Genomic DNA, 23886 nt, shown 5'->3' with positions numbered 1-23886 from the left:
CCAGCTAATTTTGTATTTTTATTAGGGAGGGGATTTTTCCATGTTGGTCAGTCTGGTTTTGAACCCCTGACATCAAATGATCCACTTGCCTTGGCCTTTCAAAGTGCTGGCATTATAGGCATGAGCCACCACACCTAGTCCATGGTAAATATTTTAATACATTTCCTGTGAAGTTATTCAGGAATACACATTGACAGAGTTTAGAAAACATTATATAATATAAAAGCATGAAATTCATAAAGATATGGTTAAAATAAAGTTAATATGTATGTGTATATATGTATTTATATATATACACAAACATATATGCTTATTATTTTATTGTGACCATTCTTCCATATTATTAGATAACCATGATTTATTTATTTATGTGTTTATTTATTTATTTTGAGATAAAGTCTCACTGTGTCACTCAGGCTGGAGTACAGGGGTACAATCTTGGGTTACTGCAACCTCCACCTCCCAGGCTAAAGCAATTCTCCTGCCTCAGCCTCCTGACTAACTGGGATTACAGGCACCAGCTAATTTCTTTTGTACTTTTAGTAGCAACGAGGTTTCACCATGTTGGCCAAGCTGGTCTCAAATGCCTGACCTCAGGTGATCCACCTGCCTTGTCCTCCCAAAGTGTTGGAATTACAGGCGTGAGCCACCACACCCAACCAAAAACCATGACTTTTGGTGGCAGCATTTAGTCTCATGGATGCAATGTAATTAATTTAGCCATTCTTTTACTAGTTAATATTAAGGTTGTTTCCAATTTTTATTATTGTACATTGTCTCTCATTTCCTTTAAAAATATTTGTTCTTTTTTTTATTTTGGATATATGTAGCTAAAATGCCACCCAGATAGTTCTCTCTAATTCAGTGCCCACCATATTCTAGGTGCACAATTGCCATAGCAGAGAGAGTTGCATAAAGTTCCAATTTTAGATTTTGTTTGTGATTGGAAGAATTCAGAGACCAAGTTCCTAATATTCTTTTGCCTGGAAAATGGCTACATAACCTTGCCAAATCTCTTAACATTTTCATGCCTTGGTTTACTAATCTGGAAAATAAGGATATTCATAGATTTGTAACTGTAAACTACTACGTAAGAATGAAGTATTCATTTAACCATATGATAAGATTGTGTAGCTAAAATTAATTAATTGGTGCTCAGGGGTCAGACTATTGGCTTTAAATCCTGGGCCCATCATTCATTACTTCCTATTGTGTAACCTGGGCAAGTTACTTAACTTCTCTTCTTAGTTTCCTCATCTATAAAATGAACAATAAAAGCACCATGATGAGGATGAGATAAGGTGGTGCTATATGTGAGTAGTATGTATCTGTTACTATTATTAGCATTGTTATGTAGTGTAAGCAGTGAATTTAAACTCAATGTGAAATAGTTTAGAAGTCATCTGCTTCCAGTTAGGTGTTCTTAAAGCACTGGTGATGTGAGTATCTCTCTATTATGTAGTTATAACTTTAATTAAAATTAAAAAGTAACTGCAATCAGAATGCCAAATCAAATTAGTAAAGTCAGCCCTTTTCAAAACGTGTGGCCCAAGTAATAAGGTCTGCTGAGTGTGCCCTCAGGGACCTTTAGTGGGGAGTGGATGGTAGTCAGAACGATGAAACAGTGGGGATTTTTAGGGCCTCCACTCACATTGCTTTGCTTTTATAGCAAAAATTCTTAGCCTGATGAACAAAACCATTTCCGTTTCTTGGACTCACAACTAGACCCAACTTCCCAAGTCCTGTACACTTAAGTGTTACCATACAATTACACGGGGCCCTGTGGTATCTGTCTCAACCACTCAAGCCTGCCATTGCAGCATGAAAGCAGTCATAGGCAATGCTTACAAAGGGATGTGCTGTGTTCTGATCAAACGTTACCAGACTTTCCTATAGTTGGCCAACCCTTGAACTGGACCATAGTGAGACAAGAGAGAATTGTAGAGCATGGTTGGAAAGGGATAAGGAGTCAGGGAGGAAAGACTTTGTGGAACACCAACACGAAGTTTGAATTTTATCCTAAAAGAAGAGGGGAAGCCTTATAAAGTTTTAGAAAAGGGTACGACCTGAAATATAGAAGCCCAGTCCTCAGCAGATCAGTATGTCAGCTTTCACTCACCATGTGAACCATTGATCCCATTTTATTACTTCCCTTGTAGAGGCTCCTCCTAAGGAAATTCAAAGCAAGCTCCTAACTGAGATGGCATTTTCAGGGAAAGACCAGGAGGCAGACCCCAAGAGGCTTCACAAGATGGCACTTTTTTATCCTTGGTGGATTTGCCATGACCTTGGCTTGGCAGGATCAGAAACCTGAATCTGTCAGCCCACCTTCCCTCTTTTCCTATGAGTCCTGTAAGACTCACACTAAGTTCAGGTGATTAACATATTAAGTCAAAAAGCCCAGGTTAGTCATTTTCAATGAAAAAAGTAATTGCCACATGTGAGAAGCCCATTCTATTTTCATAGACATATTGTAATAACAATGCCCATAATGGTTTGCATTTATTAACAATAACATTGTTCCAGGCACAGTGTCAAGAATCAAGTCTATCAGGTAGGAATTGTGGTAAAAAGCCTCTTAAAGACAAAGTCAAAGGTTATGTAACTTGTAAGACTGCAATGCTAGTGAGTGGTAGAGATGAGAGATGAACCCACACAATGTAAACCAGAGTGTGCATACCTAACCACTACAACATAGAAGACAGGTTCAGAAGATTGCTAGTGAACATTGAATCCCTGGGGGAAAGGAAGGCAGGCAAATCCAATTTTGATGTTTTCAGGTTAATGTGGCCAGTTGCAGCCATCTTGCAGAAGAATGGTATTGCTAGCAGGTCTTCTGTGTTTGCTTACAACACTGGCTATGGCCTTCCCACTAGGACAGGAATTCCCAAATCCTATAATTTCCTAGATGGTGCAGGAAGAGGCACTGCTGAGGTTTGTTTTGCCAGCCAGCTTTCCTCTCTACTTCTTGCCTTATTTGTCATTCTATCCGGTTAAGATGGCTTTTCATCCATTTTATGTGAATTTCATAATTAACCTCTGAGAGTAATTGCCCTAGCCTACAGTACTATCAGGGCAGTCCCCAATAGGATGAATCATTCCCACGTACTAAGACCACAGACTGCTTCAGAATCTTTATTTGTATCTTGACTATTAAAAAACTATGCTATCATTTCCTGAAATCTCAATTAAAAAAAATAAAACTAAGCTATGTCTGGAGTAAAATGGTCTCTAAGAACACAGTTTGTCACACAAAATAATGAAGATGCTAACCTCTTACAGTGCAGACCAGGGTTCTAGAATTAGAATATTAGGCTATAAGAATATTAGGCTAATATTACTTCATTGGGGCTAGCTTTTAGCTTTTGAATTTTTTTCAAAGGGAACAGAAATGAAGAAAAAGACCTGCTTTAATAAACCAGGTTAAGTCCATGTGATTTATGGTTTATATTGCCATGAGCAAATCTGACATCCACTCAGATTGGTGGTCCTCCCAAGGGATAAACTTGGTAAAAGCACATTTGAGAAGAAGGGAGCAGATACTGTTGGTGGACTCTTCATGAGGAGACACACTGAGAGGCTGCAGTAGCACACCAGAGCCCCACAGGTCAGTACCAGACAAACAGCTGTTCTGTGCACCACAAGAATCCGTACGTATTTCAAAATGACTAATTTGTACCTATGAGACAGGATTTGACCCACTAATTATTGTACTGTGAAGCTTTAATAAAAATTGTTTTTTACAAAGTGATGCTTTGATAAGCAGATGAATTATTATGTGGGAGTTTAAAAATTAGTCAAAGGAGTCTTGACAACTAAGCCCTTTAAACTTGGCCTTCCCTTGCCCTCTGCCTACTCCTGATCATAATCTGAATAAACTTTAACTTTTCACCTAGAATGCAAAACATGTGTTTTTATAAAACAAATATTAATGGCATAACTCTTGTGCTTTATTATTTTAGCTGATTTGTATCAATGTATCAAAATTCCAAAGAAAATAGGAAGCATATGTTGGTTAATAATTTTTTTATTATTACTATTTACGAGTAATTCACATGACATAAACTTTACCATTTTTAGAAGTATAATTCAGTGAGTTTGAGTATGTTCTTAATTTTATACAACTACCCCACTATCAAATTTCAAAGCGTATCCATCACGCCAACAATCAACTCTGGATCTATTAAGAGTCCCGCACAATTCCCTTCTCCCTAGCCCCCTGGCAACCACTAATTAATTACCTTTCTGTCTGTATGGATTTGTCTACTGTGGGCATTCCATATAAATGGAATCACACACTATGTAGTCTTTTGCGTCTGGCATCTTCCACTTAACATACTGTATTAAAGATTTCTCCATGTTGTAGCATGCATGGATCCATACTTCATTTCTTATTATGGCTGAAGAACATTTTGTCCTATGAATCTACCACATTTGTTTATCCACTCGGGAGCTGATCATTTAGGCTGTTGCCATTTATTAGCTATTATGAATAATGTTATTGTGAATGTTCATGTACAAGTTTTTGGGTACACATGTTATTTCTCCTGAATAAAGTCTTAGGAGTATATTGCTGGGTTATATAGTAACTCTATGTTCACCTTTTTGAGAAAACTGCCAAAATGTTTTTCACTGTATCTGAACCATTTTATAATCTCACTGGCAATATAAGAGGATTCCACTTTCTTCACCAACATTTGTTTTCCTTTAAAAAAAAAAAACAAAGAAACAATTTTCACTGTCCTAGGGGGTATTAAGTGCTATCTCCTGTATTTTCGATTTGCATTTGTGAAATGGATAATGACATTGTGCATCTTTATGTGCTTATTGGCCACTTGTACATCTTCTTTAAAGAACTATCAGGTCACTTGCCTTTTTTTGAAATATTGGTTATCATTTTATTGTTGGAATACAAAAGTTCTTTATATATTCTGGATCTAGACCTTTACTGGATATATGAATTGCAAATTCTATCATTTCTGTGGCTTGTCTTTTCATTTTCTCCAGAATGTCTTTTGAAGCAGAATAGTTTTACATTTTGATGAAGTCCAGTTTGACTATTTTTTCCTTGGTTGTCTGTGCTTTTCGTATCATAACAAACCATTGCCTAATCCAAGGTCCTGATATACATACATGCTTTCTCCTAAGTTTTATAATTTTAGCTTTTACATTTCAGTTTTCAATCCATTTTGAATTAATTTTTTGAATATTCTTTTGCATGTAACTATCCAGTTGTCCCAATGCCATTTGTTGAAAAGATGATTCTTTCCTCATTGAGTAGTCTTTGTATTATTGTAAAAAATCAGTTGACTGTAGGCATATGGGTTTCTGCACTCTCAATTCCATCCCACTGATCTGAATGCCTATCCTTATGCCAGTACTACACTGTCTTGATTACGGTAACTTTGTAGTATGTAAGTAGTAGTAAGTTTTGTGAGTCCTCCAACTTTGCATTTTTCATAGATCGTTTTGCTATTTTAAGTACTTTTTTTAAACATCAAGTTAAAAATGAATCTGCCACTCTCTAAAGGAGGAAAATTTCAGAAAGGCACTGAAACCGGTGCTTGATATGTAATAGGTGCTTTTGAAAATGTTCGTTGTGTGGAATGGATTGAGTCATCTCTATTCTAACTCTCAATATCATGGTCATTTCCCCTTTGGAGTCTTTCATCTCTCCCTTCTCTCTTCTAAGAAAATCAGTGACTCTGTCATTCATACCTTGTAAACACACATACCTTTGTTTGTTTATGTGTCTATTTTCCACTAATGAGATGTTAATGCCATATAAGACTAGAATTACATCTAATTCATTGCCGGGTCCCAAAGCCATGTCTTAAGACAGTCAATATATAGGGTTTTTTCTTCTTTAAAAATTTTATTTGTAATTATAATGTATACATAAGAGTTGTAGATATTTATAGGGTACCTGTGATATTTTGACGCAAGCATACACTGTATAATGATCAAATCAGGATAACTGGGATATCCATTACCTCAAGCATTTGTCATGTATTATGTTAGAAACTTTGCAATTACACTCTTAGTTATTTTGAAATATACAATAAATTATTGTTAACTATAGTTACCCTGTTGTGCTACTGAACACTAGATCTTATTCCTCATATCTAACTACATTTTTTTATCCATTCAAAATCCCTTCTTTATCTGCCCTTCCCACCCAGGCCCTACTAACCATGATTCTATTATTTATCTCTCTGAGTTCCCACGTATGAATGAGAAATGCAATATTTGTCTTTCTGTGCCTGGCTTATTTCACTTGACATAATGTCCTCCAGTTCCATCCATGTTGATGCAAGAGACAGAATTTCATTCTTTTTTATGGCTGAATAATATGTCATTGTGTATACATACAACATTTTCTTTATCTGTTCATCTGTTGGTGGACACTTAGGTTGGTTCCACATCTTAGCTATTGTGAATAGTTCTGCAGTAAACATAGGAGTGCAGATACCCCTTTGATATACTGATTTTCTTTCTTTGGGGCATATATCCAGCAGTGCAATTGCTGGATAATATGGTAGCTTGATTTTTTGTTTGTTTGTTTTTGAAAAGTTTATTTCACATGAAACAGCAGGCATATGCATAGATAGAAAAGATCCTCAACATGAGAATAAATTTGGCAATGAATCATACACATTCCATTTCACAAAAAATTCCAGAAATTTCAGAGTCAAATGGAAACTCCAACTGGTTGTATAGAATGACAGAATAGAAGTAACCCAATTTCTGTTTCTTCATTTTTACAGTCACTGTGGTATTGTTGGCTAATTAGAATCTAGTGTCCATGCCTTTTGAATTGACTTTCAAGGGAAATGTGTATAGCTAAATCTGTGTCTGTTGGGGGCTGACTATAATAAACAAGAGTTCTCCAAATACTGTTCTCCATAGTGTACTAATTTACATTCCCACCAACAGTATGTGAGGGTTGCCCTTTCTCCACATTTTTGAGAGCATCCATAATTCCCTTTTTTATAAAATCTATTTTCACTGAGATGAGATGATATCTCATTATAGTTTTCTTTCCTATTAAGTTCCTTATATATTCTTTTTATTAATCCCTTATCAGATAGGTAGCTTCCAGATATTTTGTTCCATTCTGTGAGTTGTCTCTTCACTTTGTTGATGGTTTCCTTTTCTGTGCAGAAGATTTTTAGGTTGAGGTCATCTCATTTGTCCATTTTTGCTTTGGTTGACTGTGCTTTTGATGTCTTACTCAAAAAACCTTTGGCAAGATCAATGTCATCTCTTGTCATATACAAAAATCAAATCAAATTGGATTAAAAACCTAAATCTAAGACCTGAAACTATGAAACTACTAGAATAAAACAACATATATGGGTTGAAGGGAGAGAATAAAGTAATGAAGAAAGAGAGGGCAGGTGAGAAACTAAGAGAGAAGGAAAAATTAACTAGAAAGACAAAAGTCATTCCCATCACTGTTTTAAGGAGCATCTCATTTATTCTTGCAACCTTATGATATAAGGACTCTTACTTTCAGTCTGTTCAGGATGCTGTAACAGAAGTAAAGACTCGGTGGCTTACAAACAATAGAAATTTATTTCTCATAATTCTAGTGACTGGGAAGTCCATGATCAAGGCACTGACAGAAGTGTTCTCTGGTGAGGCCCTGCTTCTTGGTTTATAAATGGATAGCCATCTTCCTGCTGTGTCCTCACATGGTGGGAAGGGGTAAAGAAGCTCCTTGGGGCCTCTTTTATATGGGCACTAATCCCATTCATGAGAGCTCCACCCTTATGACCAAATCACTTCCCAAAGGTTCCACCTTCTAGTGCTGTCACCTTGGGGTTAGGATTTCAATAGGAGTTTGGAAAGGACACAGACATTCAGAACATAGCACCCCCATTTTACAGATAAGAACGGTGAGACACAGAGAGTTAAATAATTTTCTCAAGGTCGTATAACTAACAAGTAGCCTAGGCAGCCTTGATCTTTGGTCATGTTCTTAAATACTATGCCATACTGTCTCTCAAATAAACACTAAAATAAAGGTCATTAGGAGGATTGTTGGGAGGCAGGGCCCAGCTATCTATATTTGAAACAAATTCCCAAATGATTTGATGGGCCACTCAGATGAAAATCAATGCTTCAAGGAAGAGCTAAATAAAACTCTATGGAAGGAAGAGACAGGGAGAGCTTGGTGAGATGTCATACTTCAGAGGAAAAAAACAGGAAAAGTAAGAGAAAACTGGGTATCAGTAAAGATGATAGAGAAGATAAAATGCAAGATATTGGTCAGCTAAAAAAACAAAAAGGCGGAACCGATAAAGCAGTGAACGCCACTTCAGCCAGTCCCTACTTTGGCCCCAGCTGGCCCTGGCTGTGACTGTGTTCCATACTCAGCAATGACATGTAACTTCCACCAAGTCCATATCATACCTAAAGCCTACTTCAGCACATCCTGTGAGCAAATGAATGGACCATAGAAGCAAGTAAGAATAAACAGTAAGAGAAACAACTAACATTTATTTGCAGCTTATTATGTGCCAGGCTATGTTTTTATTTGTTTTTGTTTTTTTGAGATAGAGTCTCAAGTCTGTCACCCAGGCTGGAGTGCAGTGGTGCAAGTTTGGCTCACTGCAACCTCCACTTCCTGGGTTCAAGTGTTTTTCCTGCCTCAGCATCACAAGTGGCTGGAATTATAGGCAAGTGCCACCAAGCCTAGCTTTTTTAATTATCATTTTTATTTTTTATTTATTTATTTTTATTTTTAGTAGAGTGGGGTTTCGCTATGTTGGCCAGTATGGTCTCAAACTCCCAACCTCAAGTGATCCACCCGCTTCAGCCTCCCAAAGTACTGGGATTACAGTGTGAGCCACCCTGCCCATGTGCCAGGCTATGTTCTAAGTGCTCTACCCATGAGAACTCACTTAGTCCTCAAAACAATCCTGTGAGGTAGGTACTATAGTTTCCCCCCATTTTGCAGGGAAGGAATCTGAGGCACACAGAGGAGTTTATTAAGGTCACTGTAGCTAACAAGAGGCAGAACCAGATTCAAACCCAGAGTGCTTAAGCAACATTCTTAATCACTATGTTGCTTCTAAAAGAAAGAAAATAAGGGATGAAGGATCATTTTTAAAAATGCAAGCCCTTCTGAGCCCCCTGCTGTTGGGCCCACTTTGGCTGGAGTATTAGGAAGACTGGAAACTCAAAGGTGATGCTTAGTGCCCTCCTCCAGAAGCTCAGGAGCCACCATTGGGTAGCTAGCCATTTGTATCCCTGTGGTAGTAGAGAAAAGCCAAGATTGTTGCAAGTTTTTCTACTCTGGAAAAGACTCCCAAACTGGGTTAATCAAGTCTGTTTTTTGGTGAATTTCATTAAAATTACCTAAAAAAGAATTTGTCCTGAATTATACATATAGGAGAAAAATGACAACATAAAATAATTTCCATTATCTAGGTAGCAAGAAAAGTTTGAATGATTCTTCCAGGTTCTCTGAAGGACTTCGATTTCAAAGGAGATGTTAAAATGTGTAAAATGTCCAAAGGATACACTTTTGTAGCTGAATTTAGGATCTTAAGAAACATTGTTTTACAGTGTTTCCCAATGATTGTTGAAAAGCAGCAGCGACTGCCTTCATCTAGGGCAGGGTTTCTCAGCCTGGGCACTACTGATATTTTGGACTGGGTGATTCTTTCTTGTTGGGGGGGGTGGGTGTGATGCGCTGCAGGATGTTTAGCAAGATCCCAGGTCTCTACCCACTAGATGCCAATAAGATTCTCCCTTTTCATCTGTGACAACCAAAAATGTCTCCAGGAATTTCCCAATTTCCCAACTAGGGCTAAAATCACCTAGTTGAAAACTAGTGGTCTAGGGAAAACCATTATAATTAATAGCATTTCTATGTCTCCTCAAGGTATTGCTGCGGAATGCCACTTTTCTTTTATCATAGTACTTCAAATACTTGTGTGTTGCTGAAAATATTTATAAACAAAATATATTTGATAGCAGGATATGAATACGCCTGTGTCCTTGGAAGAGAAAGAAGGGACAACAACATGTTGGTGAAAATAAATTGGTAATCCTATAGATTAAGTATCCCTTAACCTAAATGCTTCAGACAGGAAGGATTTCAGATTTCAGATATTTTCAGATTTTGAAATATTTGCAGAATACATACAGGTAGAGCATTCCTAATCCAAATTCAAAAATCTGAAATGCTCCAGTGAGCATTTCCTTTAAGCATCATGATAGCACTCAAACAGTTTTGGATTTTGGAGCATTTCAGATTTCAGAACTTGGGGTTAGGGATATTTGACCTATAATAATGCCAAATACTGCACTAAAATTAGCAAACGTAATCTTGAATCATTGCAATAGCCTTAAGAGGAAACCCAGTCCTTATGCCTACTTAGTAGATGAGGAAACAGATGTAACTAGTTCAAGGTCACACGACTTGGCGTATCAGAGTCTGGATTCTTTCTAGTTCTGCCTTCGTCCAAGCTGGTTCTATTAACACTATTCTTCCTTTCAGCATGATCTTTGTCATCGCTGGAGCTTATGTCTATCTGCCCACCACTGAGCACCAACTGTTCACCCTTTAAATCTCATCCTGCCTCTTCCAGGAGCCTTCCCTGACCCCTGCCTTCACCTTTTGACCTGGGCCCCTTCAGACCCTGTGCTGTCTTAACTGGAAAAGCCTTGAGGGCAGGGGCCATACCTTATTTACCTCTATCTCCAACTCCCCGCACAGAGGCATTCAGCAGACGTCCAGTAAATATGTACTGTCTAGTCAAAACTTTGCAGCTAGAGATAATGAAAGAAACAAAATTACTTCCATGTGGGTTGAGAAAGAAGGGAAGGGAAAGATACCTAAGCAGAGAAAGGCAAACAGTCCAAAAGAGGAAAAGTAACTTACCCAAATCAGGCAGTTGAGGGCAGGAAGAAAGGGAGGCAAAGCCAAAACGAAAGCCTAGTCCCTTGTCCCCAGCCCAGTGCTTTGTCTGCCATGTTACACAAACTGTGATCATGAAATTAAAGGGTTTTTGATGGCACTGATATAAGTAAATAAATGGCTTTATGAGTTAACACATGACAAGCAATAAACTCATAAAAGTTAAATATTGACATCTGAGGATATATATATCACCATGTTTAGTGTGTAAAGAACCCAATTAGGAATTAACAATGTTCAATTTGGTTTCTTGGCAAATCAGTGAGACTTCAAACAAATCATTTCATTTCTCTGTGCTCTTGTTTCTTTTGGCTGTAGCGTTTTGCTGGTTAAAGAGCACGTGATCAGTGTCTATGCTTTTAAATGTCTGTCTGTATTTGAGCATGCTCAGATGGTTGTGGAAAATCTATGGTTCTCTTGGATTTCATAAGGATCAAATCCCACAGTGATATGTAAACTTGTGTGGTTTATAGAATTGTAGAACCTCAAAGCTGGGAGAGACCTGATAAATCATATAGTGAAAATTTCCAGCCAGTGCCTGGATTTCTTTTACAGAATCTTTCTTTTATTGGACAGGTGCTCACTTAACAATCAATGACGTAAGGAGAAAAGAGGCTTAGTTTGAGGGAAGTGTAGTGTGTGTGCGCGTGTCCTTTCTGCTTGGGGTATGCCTACAGGGCTATCTCACTTTCTGAAAGAGTAATAATAACAGTTATTTTATCATGCATTAATTAAATGTCAGAGACCATGGCAAATGCTTTACAGAGAATATCTTATTTAATCTGCTTAAGAACCTTGGGAGGTAGATACTACTATGAACTCATTTTTCAGACAAGGAAACTAAGATTCAGAAAAGTTAAATCAACTTGCCAAAGACACGTGTCTACTAGGAGGTAGAGTCTCAAGTCTATTTCAAGCTCCAGATTGAGCTAGAGCTATTAATAAGTAAATAAATGTCTAATGAATCCAACTAAGGACATCCCACTCCTTATTCCCCTGCTACAGATGAGAGAGAGAAGTATACAATTTATGTGAATAAAGACAGAAGCAATGTTTGTATAAGGATTGTGGATTTAATTCCACTAAGGGATTGATTTTTCATCTTAGTGGAGCTTCTTCTTCAGCTATCAGGTTTCAGTTCCAAGATCACAAATGTTAAGAAGGTACTAAAATATTTTAATATATAATTCCACTAGATCATATTTGCAGGTATCATTAAGTTAATATATTACTAAGTCTACTATAAACAAAGCAATAAAATGAAAGGCTGGATCAAAATGGAAAGTAGAGTAATAATTTAGGCCTTAAAGAAAAACTGCATAAGACATTTCTTTTAGAGTATTACCAGGTTTGTCTCTCTTTTTAAACACAGCCTAAAATAGAGAAGCAATTTATGTATTAATAAAAAATGGAAACCTGAGGCAGAAAACCAGAATAGATGAATTAACTGAAGATTGATATTCTTATTTATGTATGTGTGTTTTAAATAAAGAAGGAGTTTGCCCATCTCACCCAGTTAATCATTAAAAGAGAACTTGAGCCAAATTTGTGAAGCAGGTAAACTTTATTTTTAGTCATTCAACTGGCTTCTCTCTTGGGCTCCCCTTCTTTTGGGGTCATCCTCCATGTCTGATAATCTTAGCCTCCCTCTCTCTTCCAGATGGAGCAACACCCCAATGTTTTAGATCTCTACTTCTGATGTCAGGATCCTTTCCGATGCAAGTGTTAGACAGCTGACTCCAACTAGCCAAAGAAGAAGGAGGAGGAAGAGAAGGAGGGGGAATAATGTATTGAAGTGTGTAATAGTCAAGTCTGGAGGCAGCTCTAACCTCAGGATCTAGACATTCAAATTATATAATTGGGTATCTATTTCTAGATCTCTTTGCTCTTTCTTTCTTTCTTTCTTTCTTTCTTTCTTTCTTTCTTTCTCTTTCTTTCTTTCTTTCTTTCTTTCTTTCTTTCTTTCTTTCTTTCTTTCTTTCTTTCTTTCTTTCTTTCTTTTTCTCCTGTAAACCTCAATCCAATGGCATCTCTAAGTGGTAGACCACAGCTACTCCAAGCTTGCATCTTACCAGCTTAGCTATTCCTGCTGGAAAACAAGGCAAATTTCTAAGTAGTCCCAGAAAGCCAAGAATTCAGGCTTGTCTGTTCCTGTCATGTGCCCATCTCTGATATTACCAGACTTGGCCCATGCAGAGATAAAGATGGCTTAATACTACCATAAGTGCATGGACCAAATTTAGGGAAAGGATAGTTTTTCAAAGGAAATATTAGGTCCTAGTACCCCATATGTGGAGAGTGCATGCTTGGCAAGCAAAACAATACCTATCTACCATGTGGCCACAACAGGCAGATTGGGGTCCCCGATAGGATGGAGGCTGGGCATCAAGCATTATGGTATCCCTAAATAATCCCTTCCCAGTTCATATGTAAACAAATCATCCTAAATTTTTAATGCACTTAAAATAAAGATGGATTCAGCAAATCTATGTCAATAGCAAAACATGACGGATCTTCAGGTAGTAGCCTGTCTTGCATAGCCATTCATGACTCCTGCTCTAATTGAGTTTTTCTAGAATGTCTAAAGGAAAATGAAAGCAGAAAATGAGCTGGTAATGAACAAGCATTTTAAAAATAAGCCCAACAATGTGGCACAATTTGGTGCTTAATAATTGTTGTAAATCACATTTGCCTGAGAAATTTCAGTTCTATAATAATCGTACAATAGTGCAAAGATCTAGATACAAGAATATTCATTGCAGCATGGCTTGTGATAGTGAACAATTGAAATATGCTTCAATAAGAAAAAGGTTAAATAAACTATAGTGAAACAATGGTATACTATGCTACCTGAAAATATTAAAAAGATGTCCAATAACATTTGATCAATAAGGTTGAAAAATACACGTAGTAAAATCCCATTTTTCTTTTTAAAAAACTGTGTGTGTATGCATGCATGCATCCATGCATAGAAAAAATGGGTTTGAAAATATACAATAAATTATTGTTAATCACATTCACCTTATGGTACTGAAAAGCATCAGAACTCATTCCTCTTATCCAGCTCTAATTTTGTAACAGTTAACTAATCTCTCACCAGCCTCCCCTCCTCCCTGCCCTTCCCCACCTCTGATAGTCACAATTCTACTCTGTACTTAACATAATTAAAGTTTTTAAAGAGGGGGGAAAAAGGGGGTTGGGGATCTGAAATATACATAAAAACTCAAAAAAATCTCATCTTTGCTGCCATTGAAATATATAAAGAAAAAGAAAAAATAGTTACATCTGCAAAATGGGATTGTATGGAGGGAGTTTTCATTTATACCTTCTGTATGTTTGGATTTTTACAATAAGTATGTGTTGTTTTCTAGCATCTTTTATTTTTAAGTATTTTTTTAAAAAAGACAGAAGTAGTATCTAAAGTTATTTTTCATCCTTCTAATGCCATCTAACAATTTTTCTTAGATGACCCTAATCTCTCTTCTGTAACATCTTTCCCCACTTGTCATATCCATAACACATAACCTCTTCACCCTTTACCTCTCCCCATTTTCTCTATAAAGTGAGCCCAGTCAGTACCTGCAGACTTGTTAAGCATTACTTCTAATAAAAAGACTACCTTGTAAAACAAATGTGGAAATGTACTAATAGAGCATCAAGCACAAAATAGCCATTCAATAAGCAAACTATTTAATTCTTTTTTTTCCCCACACTTCATCCTTTCCCTAATTCCAGAAAGAACTTGAACTGGGTCATAATAAAGAAAAATTTAGATAGATAAAGATATCTCATAGGTGGAATAAAATTGACTAATTATAAACTAATCACAGGAGGCTCTGTTGATCTGATGAACAGAAACACATGTGATAAAATCACAGAGAGGTAAAATAGAAAATGAAAATCAGGACCAAGGAAAGGGAAATAAAAATATGCTGGACATCATTCAATAACTATTTGCTGATGGTAATTATAGGGATGGAAAACCCATCAGGCCTATGGAGCTAAAATTAATCAGCAAGTATTCACAGAGTGCCTACTGCTTCTATTACTGGTTCTGGCTTCCTGCCTGCCCAGTGCAGAGGCTGGAGACATTTGTGTGACATTCAGCTTGTCAAGACAGAAGGAGCAAAATAAGCAGACAGAGGTTCGCTGCAGCCACCGATACCCATCATGTTGGAATCATAGTCAAGTGAGACAGACAGACTCCTTCAGTGGAAGATGATAAAACTAGCTTAAAAGTTGTAAACATCACTTTGTCACCCAAAAAAAGGCCCAATTAAGTGGAGATACTACTTCTGCAAAGCAATCGTCAATTCATTTGTGTAACATTTGAAATTTCAAAGTACAAACCCACATTCTATTAAAGGCAGGAAGTGAAACCAATAAAACTTGCAACAACTATACTTAATTTTGGGGGTTCTTTCCATTGCTGCCAAACATTTTAAGTCATGTCTAATGCTCTTAAAATGTAAAATATGATACATCTGTCCCTGTTATCATTTTGATAAAGAGTTATTGTCATGGACATCTGGGATTTTTCTGCATGCCCAGAAATCCCTTTTCTCCTATTTAAATTTAATGTCTGCCATTATTTGGGGAAGCACCTCCTCTTCTCTCTTTCATTTGTACCCCACTCATGTGTCAGTGGTGGGCACTTGAGCTAGGCTTTTTGCCAATCAGAATACACATTCCTGACATCCCTTGCTCATAGTTATTGATCCAGGGATGTGCATTTGAACCAACTAGACAAGTGAACCCCCTTCCAGAAACAACTACTAAAATCATGGGAAAAGAACTCTCTCTCTGGGAGGCCGAGGCGGGTGGATCACGAGGTCAAGAGATCGAGACCATCCTGGTCAACATAGTGAAGCCCCGTCTCTACTAAAAATACAAAAAATTAGCTGGGCATGGTGGTGCATACCTGTAATCCCAGCTACTCAAGAGGCTGAGGCAGGAAAATTGCCACCCAGGAGGTGGAGGTTGCGGTGAGCTGAGATCGCGCCATTGCACTCCAGCCTGGCTAACAAGAGTGAAACTCCGTCTAAAAAAAAAAGAACTCTCTCTCTACTGAAGTTACTAACCTGGCAGGATGTTTTAAATCCAGGTGCCACAGGCCACCAGATGGGGATGATCTTTCCAGACAAAAAATAATAATAAAAAATAAAAATGAAAAACAGAAAAATTAAGCCAAGGGACAGAATTTAAGTCCTTTTGACTTCATTTGAGCCCCTGAATCCAGCCATCCCTGAAATTAAACTTCCTCTGGACTTTTCAATGAATCAAAAAACTCTGTTTTTGTTTTAAGAGTTGGGTTTCTTATAAATATATCAAAAAATAACCTAATGAATTTTGACTACAAGCCTCCATTATAAGCATTATCTCCAAGAGAAATAACCAAATAACTCAAAGGAAACCCTTCAAAATTCAAGTCAGTCCTGCTCATCTCTGGGAAACCCTCCCTGACCACTATCTCCACATCCACATCCATTTCCCTAAGCTTAAACACCAGATGACTTCTTGAAGCTTATGTAGTGCCCTATGCATCTATCACAATCCTGTAAGTCTGCATGGTCCTATAATGACTTGTAACCATATCTGTCTCCATGTCCTCCAGAGTAGAGAGATTGTATCATCATTTTTATATCCCTCCAGCCTTATACTGGGGCCTAATAGCCAATAGTTGCTATTTTGTTGAAGGAATTGTATTTTGTTGAGGGAATGAATGAATAGGAGAGAATATTCATTAGGAAAGTCTCTTAATAAACATTCCCTGATTAATTGAAACTATGCATAAAATAGCTAATTATTAGAAGATCAAAATAAGCAACTGAACCCTCAAAGCGTCAGTCATGGCTAGCTGTATAGCTGAGATTTTTTCCTTCTTCTGGTCGTTAGTGTTGAAAGGGGTAAATGTGGAGACATGGTTCTTTCTTTTGTAAAACACTTACTATTTTTTTAACTCCATAAAATGTACTGACTTCTTTTGGAAAATGTTAAAACTCAAACAGAAAACCTGTAATGTGGAATATAGATTGTAGGTTATAATGGAGGAAGCAGGCAAAATGGGGAAAACTGCGATTGCCAGAATTTTGCTGATAACTAATAGGCAAGACAATAGGATGGCTTTCAGTAGGGTCCTTCTTTATGGCATGGCAAGGAAAAACTAGGGATGAAGTAGTCAGAAGCACAAAAAGAGGCAGCAATATATGTGTAGCACAGAGTGATTCAGTGTGAGAGTTTTATAATTAAAATTGCCAAGTGCTAGAAAAAAATCTACTATAAATTGGGATAGGCTCAAGGTATTGCTATGAAGAAATAACCCCCTCCATGTAGACAAAAATCAATGAAATTTCTAGAAGAGTAGCTTAGTATGTGAGTTCTAGTTCCAAAATGTTACAGGTATTTGGGGCTTTCCTTCCCCACCTGCACTTTAAGGCAATTCAATATTTAACTAATAATCAAGCCCAGTTTCCTCCATCTGCTGCAAAGATATTTACCTAGAAATCCTAGAACTGCCAACATCTCCTTACTTCCTACTACATTCCTCCCTGACACCTTTTCTCTGATGCAGCTTTCTATGCACTCACTCTATTCAACCACTGAGCTTGCTTACTCTTCACCAGAAGGTCTTCTCTTAGCATAAAAAGTTCCTGGAAGTCTATCCCTTTCATTGAGCTGCTGGATGACTGCTTTACTTACCTGTGGCCTCCAAAATACCTCTCTTGTCCAATCAGAGCTCCCCAGCTCCTCTGCCATTGCAACCACTACAAACTTCATCATCTTTCCTTGGACCAGTGTGCCTGTCACCTAACTGCTCTCGGTGCTTTCTCCCTTAGCCCCTACAACCCATACTCCACATTACAAGCAGAATGAGCTTTTCAAATTAGATTATGTCCATTAGTGTGCCAGTAAATGTTTAACAACTGCCTGAGGGGAAGAGAGTATCTGTGTATTTATTATAATTTTTACTGAAATATATATGTCACATAATTTACAAAAAGCATGAAAATATATAATACTCTTAAATAGTAAATTCTATATTGCCACTTGACTTTCACAGAACTGCTTCAGTGATTTTGGAGAACACTTGTGTCCATAGCCAACCTACAGTTGAAATTCAACCATGTTTAGCAAAATCGGACTACAAATAAATATTTGATTAAAATTTAATTTAGCAAAGAAGTCATTCATGGTACTGAAGTCCCAACATGAATGTTGGCTGATATTTTTATGTCAATGAGCGAGATAAAAGTGAAGCAACAAGTGGCCGCGGGCGGTGGCTCAAGCCTGTAATCCCAGCACTTTGGGAGGCCGAGGTGGGTGAATCACGAGGTCAACAGATCGAGACCATCTTGGTCAACATGGTGAAACCCCGTCTCTACTAAAATTACAAAAAAATTAGCTGGGCATGGTGGTGCGTGCCTGTAATCCCAGCTACTCAGGAGGCTGAGGCAGGAGAATTGCCTGAACCCAGGAGGCGGAGGTTGCGGTGAGCCGAGATCACGCCATTGCACTCCAGCCTGGGTAACAAGAGCAAAACTCCGTCTCAAAAAAAAAAAAAAAAAAAAAAATGAAGCAACAAAAATGGATGTTGGGACTAAGCTCGTTCATTGATGATAGGAGTGACTTCTTTTGCTGAATCATAACAGTTTTCAAGTACTGGAAAAATATTTCCTCAAGTTTTTGTGTTCACAACTAGGACACTTTTAAGTTCAATCTTCATTATTAAAATTTCCTCTATTGTGTCAGTCTAGACAATCAACAGAACAAATCAAGCTCTGATTTGTCATGTATTCCAATTTCTATGGCGTAGGTACTCCACCATGCTTCATTTCAAACTACCAAAATAACATTTCTGACTGCAGCGTTAGGAAGAGATATGCTGTATCACACCATTGTGCCGTATGTTCTTATACAGAACAGACAGAAGTAACTTTAAGAGCACAGATAATAGTAAAATGAAGTAAAATAATGAGAAAGTAAAGTTTTCAGCATTTATTTTTGTTGTTAAAATATTCGAGTGTAGGCCGGGCGCGGTGGCTCACACCTATAATCCTAGCACTTTGGGAGGCCGAGGCGGGTGGATCACGAGGTCAAGAGATCGAGACCATCCTAGTCAACAAGGTGAAACCCCGTCTCTACTAAAAATACAAAAATTAGCTGGGTGTGGTGGTGCGCGCCTGTAGTCCCAGCTACTCGGGAGGCTGAGGCAGGAGAATTGCTTGAACCCAGAAGGCGGAGGTTGCAGTGAGCCGAGATCATGCCATTGCACTCCAGTCTGGGTGACAACAGCGAAACTCCGTCTCAAAAAAAAAAAAAAAAAAAATTCGATTGTAAGTTTATAAATAATTTAGTTTTTAATAATGACTGTGATTAATAAACAATTTCAAAATCTCTGAAAATGTAACACTCAGTGCTTGCAAGCTGGTACAATTCATTCCGGTACACTACTGAATTATCACTCCCCTGCCTAAAATTCCAGACTGCCCATTGCACTGATTACCTGGGAAATAAGTGAAGAAAGGCAATGATAATTTCATTTTTGTTGTGATGAAGTGATAATGCAAGAATTCTATAAGCCCCTCTAAGGTTTCCGAACAAACCTTAGTGTTTAAAAACTTTTGAACACATGATCCCATGTGAGGCCTACATTATTTCCTGTGAGATAGATGGGGTAGATATTATTATCCTTCCTTTACAGATTCAAAAACAAGGCTGAGAAGAATTGAATGCCTACCCTAAGCTCATTCAAGTAAATAGATGGCAGAATAGGGTCTCAAAATCAGGTCTTGTATTGAAAATTCAACAAGAGACTAGAGAAATTTTAATTCACAAACACTGATCTCAAAACAAAAGTTTTTCAGTGGTAATAAATGTCCTTTGCAGCACTTTGGAGTTTGATTTGAAGTATCTTCTTATCTTGTTATGGGCTCCCTACGCCATGAATGTTTTCGTCTTAATCCCACTATTTCTAAGGCAGCTGAAAACAAAACAGCAAAACAAAACCTAGTGTGCTCTAATAAATAATAAGATAGAAAGAACCAAAATGAAAATGTAGGTTCTCGAATGAGCTGAAAGATTCCACATAGCAGTGTGGCAGATCGAAACACTCTTCACCAAAGGAACATGGGACAGAAAAGGAGATTAAATCAGAAAAGGAAGAAAGCTAATGACATACGGTGAGCCACAAATGCCACAAATGAAAAACAAAGTACGTAATACTTGTTATAATTATTCAGTGTGCTTGCTCTAATGCCTCCAAACATTAAAAACATTGGGTTCCTGCTTAAGGCAACATTTATCTCATTTATCTGCATATATTTGCCTCATCCTTGAATCAGGTATTGCTTAAACTAAGTATTGACAGCATAAAGAATAAAGTCAACCAGGACACCCATAGGGCATTTCATGCATATGAGCACAAATTGTGATATTTTAGGTTGCTTATGATGAAATCATTGAAAGCATCATGAAAAACAGCAAAATCGCAGGGAGGCTAGTAACAATTTAGCATTTCCCAACCCAGGCAGGAATGTTAATTCTAATTACAAAGAGGAATACCAAAGTGGAGTTCATTATGATTAAGAACTTGCTGTACTAGTGTGAATTGTTTTTAATAGGCATGCCTGGCATAAAATACAAATATTGAAGCAGACAGAGATGGGTCATTCAAAGCTCAGCTGGGTTCCCTTGAACCTCTTGCCTTATAAAGTTAAATAGAAATAGAAGTATTTCCGAAAGTCAAGATATCATTTTAAAGGGACAAATAATAGGTATAACAGTTGCAGGAATAATTTTTTTAGAGTAGGTTCTAACAACCAATAAAAGCCGTTTGTGTGGACTTAAAATAGTATTAACATGTTCAAAATTATTAATACATATACACAATATACATATACATGATTCCAATTTACATTTAACATCATAAGTGGGGGAGTGCAGAAAAAAATAATAAATGGAAACTGAAGCCATGACAAAGAATCATGGACTACAGGAAAATAAGTCACAAGGAAGTCTGTTTATGTAAGAGGAAATATATGCGATAAGCAACAGAAAATGTGAGAATGAATATGGTGTGTCTTTCTTTAACAGAACTTCTTAACAGACACTTCGCAATACATTGATCTTAACTGATTCAATTCCCCGGTCTCCCTGGAAAGCAATGGATTGATGCCCAGGATGTGCTGAACACTGGAACCATGTTCCCTTCTGTACTTCACACAATTCTGCTCCCACCGGTTGAGCTACCAACAGTTCCTGGTGCTTTTGCTTCCCAAACATGTTTATGCCATTTGTTGCTTCTTACTGTACTTACTTAATTTGATTAAATATTAAGTGAAAGGATGAAATATGAATATAAAAATTGTTCTATAAAATCTAAATGGAAAGATGCCATATAGCCTTCCTTGACTTACAATTGCAGTTGAGGAAGATGGATGTAAAACAATTTTAAAATACCCGGGTGGGGGCAGAGGTGAGAAATCATAAAAATCTAGAAATCTGCTCTAAAATTATTCTAAAAGTACATGTTGAACATTCCTAACTTGATAATCTGAAGTTTGAAGTGCTCCAAAATCCCAAACTTTTTGAGCATTATGATACCACAAATGGAAAATCCCACACATAAGTACTTACCACAAACTTTGCTTCATGCCCCAAACTATTTTAAATATTGTATAAAATTACCTTCAGGCTATAAGGCATATATGAAACAAAATGAATTTCCTGTTAGACTTGGGTTCCATCGCCAAGATACCTCATTATATATATGGAAATATTCCAAAATCAGAAAACTCCAACGTCTAAAATACTTTCAATATTAAGCGTTTTGGGTCATGGATACTGAATGTGTATCTTTAATTTCTTGCTCTACTTTGTTAAAAACTGGGGAAAATAGTAATTCTACAGATGAATAATGATTGCTAATGATGAGCAAATACTTCCTATGACCTGGGAATTAGTCTAAGTACTTCATGTATATCAAACTTGTTTAATCTTTATAATAAGTTAGTACTATCATTATCCCCATTTTACAGATGATGGAAACAAGCACAGAGAGTTAGTCTGCTCAAGGTTACATTCCTTTTAGTGGTAGAGACTCTATCTGGCTTTTATCATCTGGCTTTTAACTGCTACACTATACCAATGCATTATAGGTATAGTTTATACACACACTAAAGAAGACATAGAACTCCAGTCAGTAGGCTCATAAAAGCTTTAGACCTTCATCAAAACATTAGGAAATAAATGTTCAATCACAGGTTTTAGGTTTCAAAAATTTTAAATTTGCAAGTCATCTTTCTTAAAATGATTCCCTTCCTTTAACTAATTTTTAAATTAAACTCCAGTTCAATCACATCCGCTAGAAGGCCTCACTTTCTACAAAGGAGCAGGTAAAAGGTGATGATCTTAAATACCATACTGGGAGTTGGGATCTGTGTAGTACTAGAATCAAGAGTTATTATATACACTTGAGGATCAGGGCATGGTTTAGTTGATGTTTTGGAGGGGTAATCTGGCAGCACAGCTTGGATTGTTTCAGTGGGAATGGAGATGATAAAACACAAAGAAAATGGGAGAACTCATTTGGGTAATATAGCAGTTTCTGATATCAATGTATCAGGTGGTTTGGTTACTAGGTTTAAGGTTTTGTTGGCCATAGGACATAGTCTTTAAGTCCATATATTGTCATTCACTCATTCATATAACCAGCACCCACTGAGCACCAACTATGCACCAGTGATATAGGGGTAAACAAACAGACACAGTCCCTGCCTTTGTAGAGCTTATGTTCTGGTGGGTGATACAAAGAAGTAACAAATGAGGGCACAAATAATGAACTATCATTATAATGTGCTACCAAAGTATACAGAATACTGTAAGAACATACAGTCATGAATCTAATCTAGTTTACTTTTCATTTTTGTAAGTTGGGGGAGCACTTGGATGTTTAAACACAAAACAATAAAAATGAGGATCTTGAATATTATCTATACACTTTATTAACCCATGTGGCCACCACAATAACCCAGTAAAAGTGATTTTACATCTAGTTAACTGGTTGACTCAATGTTACTATAACCCTGTAATGTATTTGCTGAGTGCCTACTATGTAGTGGGCTCTGTTCTATGAGTGGGACATAAAGATAGGAACAAGACAGATCAGGTCCTTGCCTTGATGGACTTTGAATACATCACCTTCATTCCCACCTCTGCTTCTAAGACAATCAAATACATTCCACTCAGATGAGGATTCATCCTATTTTTTGTAGTAATTATGAATTCCCAGGGTTACAAATTAGTTAATATCATACCTAAGGACTTAAGATATTGTGCATAAAACACTTTCAGTAGTGCCTGTCAGACAGCAGATGCTCAATAAATGTTGACTTTCATTAGAATTGTGTTATTATTAAAATGCTAAATCTCATGTCCTTTCTGGTACATTGGAGTTCATCTCTTGAATTAAATTCCATAAGCACTTATTTTAAGACTATCGCGGAATTAATATACTACTTCATGTGAATGATTGAGATCCATGAGGAAAAACCACTTTAATATTGTCTAAAACCTCTCTTAATGCTTAGAATCCCTGTGAACTTAGTTGTCCTCATATTGAAAAATCGAATAACAATACTTATTCAACTGTTGTTAGTGCAAGTGGGCAGCAGAAGAGTGGGGAATCAATGTTAGCCACGAATCATAACTGTATTACTCTGAAAAAGAAGGGTTTATAGTTTATGCATGCTTCCAAATGGATGTGAAAGACTAAAGAATGAGAATTTTTTTGCTACCATATTAAAAAATTAACAGGCACATTTAGATCACTGAAGAGAGAAATTAGGAAAAGTTTATTTCATTTTGCTCAATTAAAAGTGTCTTCAATGGCATATTTAAAATTATGTGAGTATTCTTCCCTATTAAGCACACGGGAAAAAATGGGTAGGGAGAAT

The 23886-nt window shown here is 37.1% G+C and overlaps 1 protein-coding gene across 3 annotated transcripts in view; it reads left to right on the top strand.

The window, feature by feature from the left end:
* NR3C1 (nuclear receptor subfamily 3 group C member 1) overlaps window positions 1-23886 on the top strand; it is a 488758-nt gene that overhangs the window by 338485 nt on the left and 126387 nt on the right. The gene's annotated exons all lie outside the window — the stretch shown is intronic.

This window comes from Callithrix jacchus, chromosome 2 (assembly GCF_049354715.1).
Source record: "Callithrix jacchus isolate 240 chromosome 2, calJac240_pri, whole genome shotgun sequence".
Lineage (NCBI taxonomy): Eukaryota > Metazoa > Chordata > Mammalia > Primates > Cebidae > Callithrix > Callithrix jacchus.
The sequence above is the reverse complement of the archived record's forward strand: the minus strand, read 5'-3'. Positions and strand labels throughout refer to the sequence as shown.